Below are 6,018 nucleotides of genomic sequence, written 5' to 3' on the forward strand. Positions count from 1 at the left end.
GGCGTCGGGCTTCCTTTGGAAAGCAGCGAGTCGGCACAAAGTGGCCCAGTATGCCTGTCCCGCAGGACCTATTGGCAGGTGCTACGGGAGGCAGCGAGAGAGCAGCACAACCCTCGGAAGGAGCAAGCCCGACTTCTCGTCTGCTCGGGGTGATGCCACTCACCACAGACTATCTGATCAGGGCAAGGGGCGACTGTCGCCCCTCAAAAAGCACCACTTCCTATACACACATCATGTGTTGCACTCTTCAAGAAACTTGGTTAATCCTTCAGGTTTGCTGCTGCAGAGGTAGTGTAAGTGAGCAAAAAAGAAAGGGGGGGGGGGAAGCAAAAGGAGGAAAGGACCCAGCATCGCTAATAAGAAATGAGGCCTGGCTGGGCACCACAGGTTATAGAAGCCTGGCACAGTACTGCCGTGCCCATCCCGGCTGTGAGAGCCTGGGGGACAGCAGGGCTGCGGCACGTGATTAAGGCTGGGGTGGTCTCGGTGTGGCTGTTCACATTCCCTTTACAAAAGGCCAGGCCTGGGAGAGGGGCCGCCCTGACAGCTTCAGCCGAGGGATACACGCAGAGACTGGGGGGAACCCCAATGCAACCCTCTCGTTTTACAGCATTCCAGCTAGAAGGTATCCACAGGTCAGAGCTGGGAACGACTAAAAAGGCTAAGAACTGGGAGCAAGAACTACATTTTTTTACAGAGCTTTTCACTGCACCCTGTGTAAGTCCACACTTACTGTCCTCCACCTACCCCTTTTTTTATGTGTGTGCGCATATATATATATATATATATATATACACATGTATGTAAGTGAGCACATTTTTTAATATAGATAGTGCCTATTGGAGCTTGACAGATGAAACAAGCACCTAATGTTTGCTTAGGAAAACACAGACTGCATACCTCAGCTCCCCAAATTACATGCAACCTGGCCACTCACAAAATAGTAATAATACCATGTATTGGAGTTTATATTATATTCTAACACACACTCTACCCACACCATCCTCCTCCCCGTTCCGCCTCCCTCCCCACCAGAAACAGTGTGTGAAAGTTGTCGCGACTGATCTCCAGAGGAACTTTCGTTTTCCGGAGGGGACAAGAGGACTGCAGAAAAGAGGAGAACCAGCTCCGTCCCGGGTTGGATTGCACGAGGGAGGCGGGGATGGAGAACAGAGACACTGCAAGCGGGGGGGAAGGGGGGGGGAACAAACAAACAAACGAAAAAACCAACGCCGATAACGACCACCAAAACCAGTTTCTGAATCCTCTCAAAACTTTACCACCTTCAGATCCCAGTGTGGAGCCCGGCCTGGGGAAGTGTCTGGTGTTACAGGGGAAAATTAAGCCCCCGAGTCCCCAGCACAGTCTCCCTTACGCATTCCAGATCTGCAGAAGTTAAAAAGGAATCAAAGCTAATTTCCCAATTAAATGTGAGTTGTGGTCGTTTTTAAGTGTCCCTGTAATTTGTGGGGGAGAGGAAATGCCTCTCGTGGACTGAACTGTGCTTTAACCTGGTCAGCTGAGGCATGAGGCTAGTACTTTTACTGATGGATGCCTAGCGTCCCGGCTCCCCTCCCCAGCAGGCTACTGCATAACCACAGGACGTCGCAGATGGGTTTTTCCTCAGGAATCCAGCAAACTTCACCAGACCTTCACCCACCCGCTTTTTCTAAAACCCACTTTTAAAAATTGCTTTCCCTCCTCACAGAACGAATGAAAACCACCAAGCGTTTCCAGCCAGGCGACGGGAGAACATTCCTCCCCGCTGCACAACCCCCGCTGCCCTGACTAGCGCAGTTTGAGTGTTGGGGCCCTCTCCGGATTGCAGTTGAGCCCAGCCCGGCTGCGAAACATCTGATTGCTGTCCCTGTAATCTGTTGACATATCACCCAGATAAGCAGGCCGCAATCGATCTTTTCATTAGATGATCAAATAACAAACAGAGCAGGTGAAAGAGAAGACCGTTAGAGTGCTTGCACTTCCCCATCCCGGCGCCCTGTCTCTGCTGCTAGGTCTGGGATGTGGGGTCGGTGCCTGCCTTACCCGCGTGGGTCACCTCTGTGAGGCATGCTCATTATCTGGGGAAGGAGGCAGTGGAAATACCCACACATATTTCTATAGGGGGAAAGGGGAAGGGAAAGGAAGGGAGGGGGGAGAGAAAATCTCCGACAAAATGAGGACTAGATGCCTCTCACTCCTCCCAAATAACGGGATGCCTAAACTGAATGATGCCAATGGGTGAGGCGGGGAGGGTAGTCTGGGGGGGGGGGGGGGGGGGGGGGGGGGGGGGGGGGGGGGGGGGGGGGAAGGTTGGAGAAGGTCTCCCCGCCAAGTGTCGCGGCCCCACACCCCTCCCTCCGCCCCGAAACCACGAGGAAGGGAGCGGCGACTTGCCTGGGGTGGCCCGAGAAGTCGGGGCCGTCGGCAGGGTGCCCGGTCCGGGAGGAGCCAGGCTGCGGCTGCTGGGTCCGTCTACCTTCTCTCAAGCTTTCTGCCTCTGTGTCTGTGCCTCTGTCTCTCTCTCTCTCTCTCTCTCTCTCCTCCTCTCTCTCTCCGTGCTTTGCTCTGCCTCTTTTACTCCGTGTCTCTTCACAGTCTGGGAAGTAAAATCTAGATGATATACATACCGAGCTTGCTTTTTTTGTCCTATTTAATCTTATTCGTTTCACCTTTTCACTGACCAAAAGACAGGACTGGGAGTTTATTGGGAAAGAGAGAGAGAGAGAGGAAAGAAGCCTACTGTTGCATAGTCAATAACATCCTTTTTATCAATGCAATATACAACAGAGACGGCTTGGTCAAGGCACTCATTGAAAATCTCTTCATTATTTCGGGGCAAATTCAGGCGTTTATTCTGTTCTTAGAAATGATGAAGGAGTCTTCTCTCCAGGCGGCTCCCAGCCTCAGATTTCAGAGCTGACAGGGAAAGAAAAAAAAATATCGTGATCATGATACATCAACGTTAGGGGGCTTTTTTTTTCCTCTTTACTTTTAATTAAAATAATATTACTTTAAAAAAATTAATAATAACAATAAAACTTCTGTCGCCTATTTCATCCCCTTTCTTCCTTCCAGCAGGTTTTTCATACGGCTTCTAATCTGATTATAAACTTTAATGGGAGCTAAGAGCCGGGTAGGTTGTCCAGTAGGGCAGGTTGCGGATGTTATTTTTGGAGGGTTTTTTTTTTTTTGTTAGGGTGTTCAGTTTTTACAGTCTGTTTCTTCTTTGTCACATTCAGCCTTTCAACCCCGTTTCAGACCTCTCGCAAAGGGAAGCTGCCGGGAAAGCAGGCTAGGGAAAGACGTAGAAACTGGAGAGAAGGGGTTTTCTTTCCAACACAGTTTTATATTGAAAAAATTTTAAAAGATTTTTTTTTTTTTAAGAGAAAAGGAGAGTGAAAGGCCGTAGACAGCTGCGGAGGCCCCCCCAGGGCTCCCCCGGCCCGGCGGCTCGGTGCCCACTAGATGGCAGCCGGCGCCAGCGATTCCTGCTCCGCCGGGGCCGAGGCCGCACCGGGCAGCGGAGGGAAAGGAGGGGGAGCGACACCCCACCACCACTCCCCCGCATTCCCCGTACCCGCTCTGCGCGACTCACTCTGGGACATCAGGGAACCTGGGGGAGGGCATTGCGAGCTGGCCGTTTGGGTCTGTTCTGACCGCTCACATATCCCGAAAGTAAAATTAAAAGGGTGGGGACAAAACCCCCCCGGGGGAAGCGCGGAGTCCGTCAGGGAGGCAGATGGGCGTGTTAGGTGAGGAATGAGGGGTGAGGAAGGAGGAACAAGGGGCAAAAATAGCCCAAGGTGAGATGGGAACACGTATGGGGATGTGAATGTGTGCGTGGACGCTCACGCACGTGTGTTCAAGGGCGCGCGCATACGGGCGCCGCTTCCTCCGTGCAGGGCGAGTGTTTTCTTCTCCATCATTAAAACCCCTGGATTGACTTTTGCAGTGGGAAAGCAGGAGAGAAATCCCGATTTCAGACGTGGAGGTGAAAAAAACCAAAAACCTCACACCAACTTTTCACGGGGAGCCCCCTTTAATTCCCCCTTTCTCCCTATAGCAATGCATCCTCTTCAGTCCATGGGTGTGCTGGGAGGGGGGCGGGTAGAAGGACCGTAGACGACCCATGCTAATCAGATCTCAAAGTAAATAGCAGCACAGGGTGAGCTCAATGTAAATTGTGCTTGTCAGAAGAATCCCCCCTCCCTCCCCCCTCTCTCCTCCCCTCCTTTCCCCATCCCAGTCACTAGGTAGCGGTGAATTTAAAAAAAAAAAAAAAAAAAAAAAATAGGGGGGATGGAAAGCTAGGGGTGGGGGGGTAACCAATGGAGTGAAGGAGGCTTGGCTAACCTTAGCCTCCCATTTTCTCTCCCCCCAATTCAGGGCTCTGACCAGTCAGTCGCCTTTGATTATCAGTTGCCAGCAGCCCTTCTCTTGGCTCCTTGACACGAGCTCCATATAAGGCAGCGATCTCCATAGAAACGTGTCAGTTTCAATAGTAGTGTCAAAGTTCACTATATACAGACATTCGCGCAGATCCCCCTTTCGGAAACATTGCTCTGCTAGGCTTCCCGTTTAAACGCATTCATTTTTTGGGTCTCTCTCTCTCTCTCTCTCTCTCTCCCTCTCTCTCTCCCGTCTCTCCCCCCCTCCCCTTTCTTGCATATTCTATTAGTTTTTTGGCCCCCCCCTTCATCTCCCTCTTCTCCTTCCTTTTCTTCTTTTTTCCACCCTTCCTCCTTGTGTCTTTCGCTTCATTTCTGCAGGAGAAGAGAAGAAGAGAGAGGTGAAACTGAAAAAAAAAAAAACCGAACAACAAAAACAAAAAAAAACTCGGAAAGAAAGAAAAAGGGGGAAAACAGAGAGAGAGAATTGGGGGGAGGGGGGAAAGGTCCGAAGAGAGAAAGAGAGAACGCGTTCACATCTTAATACCGTTACTATTTTGACCATTCTTGCCTATTTTTTTTTTTTTTATTTTGGGGGAGGGCTTCTCTTCTGGCTGATGAGTTTTTACCCGAAATACTTTTTTTAGGCAAACAAACAAACAAACAAAAAGAATCTTTTTGACGGCGATTTCCTCCGATTTTCTTTTTTTTTTTTTTTTCCTCGCAACCGGCATCGTGCACTCTCACTGGAGAAGAAGAAGGAAAGGGCAAGAAAGAGCAAAAGAAGAGGATTTATTTACTCGACCTACTTTGGATCTCTCTTTTTCCTGCAAGTGTCATTATTATTCCCGTTCTCTATTTTTATACTTCGCCGTGAATTCGTCTCCTCTGCGAATTTAGTCACATCCGATTTTTTCTGCGAATTTTTTTTTTTTTTTTTAAAAAAAAAAAAAAAAAGGCGAGAGAGAGCGCGAGCGAACGAGAGAGACAGAGAGCGAGAGAGAGCAGATCGGGAGAGAAAGAGCAGCGACCGGCAACCTCCTCCTCCTCCTCCTTCGCCGCCGCCGCGACAGGAGATCAAACTGCCTCAGCACCCCGCCAGCCACTGCCGCGCTCCCCAGCTCCGCCACCCTGAATGGCTGACGGCGCCCTGCCCTGGACCTGGCCCCCGGACACCTCCATGCTCTGATCGCCGGCGGACGGCTCCTCTCTCCACCTCCCTCCTCCCCGAGAGCCCGCATCGGCACCGGCGGCAGCGGCGGCGGGAGCAGCCTCCGCGGGAGCGGCGGCGGCCGGGCCCCGGCGGCGGCGAGCGGCGAGCGGCGACCTCCTCCTCCTCTTCCTTCCCCTCCTCCTCCTCCTCCTCCACCTCCTCCTCCTTCTCCTCCTCCTCCTCCTCCTCGGCGGCGCCGCGGCTTCCTCTATGCCTGCGCATCCTCCGCGCTCGTAGCGCCCGGACCGCGTGTGCCTGTGCCCGTGCGTGTGTGCGAGTGCGCGAGTGGGGAGCCGTGTGCCGGGCGTGTGCGCGCGTGTCTGCCTGCGTGTGCGTGTCCGGCGTGTTACTCTCCTGAATGCCTCTCCCGACAGCCTTGTTTGCCGTTTCTGATTTTGCAACTTGAAGTGGCGGCGG

At 52.1% G+C, this 6,018-nt stretch overlaps 1 long non-coding RNA gene across 1 annotated transcript; it reads right to left on the reverse strand.

The window, feature by feature from the left end:
- Nucleotides 1–2,828: 2,828 nt before the first annotated feature.
- LOC114054693 lies at nt 2,829–4,652 on the reverse strand. Its single transcript, XR_003570552.1, has 2 exons — nt 4,354–4,652; nt 2,829–2,916 (listed from the first exon to the last, which is right to left on the reverse strand). It is a non-coding gene; the product is annotated as an uncharacterized LOC114054693 (long non-coding RNA).
- Nucleotides 4,653–6,018: the final 1,366 nt, after the last annotated feature.

The sequence above is a fragment of the Empidonax traillii genome, unplaced genomic scaffold, assembly GCF_003031625.1.
Source record: "Empidonax traillii isolate 1590-97213 ecotype Southwest subspecies unplaced genomic scaffold, ASM303162v1 scaffold4:size3804566, whole genome shotgun sequence".
NCBI lineage: Eukaryota > Metazoa > Chordata > Aves > Passeriformes > Tyrannidae > Empidonax > Empidonax traillii.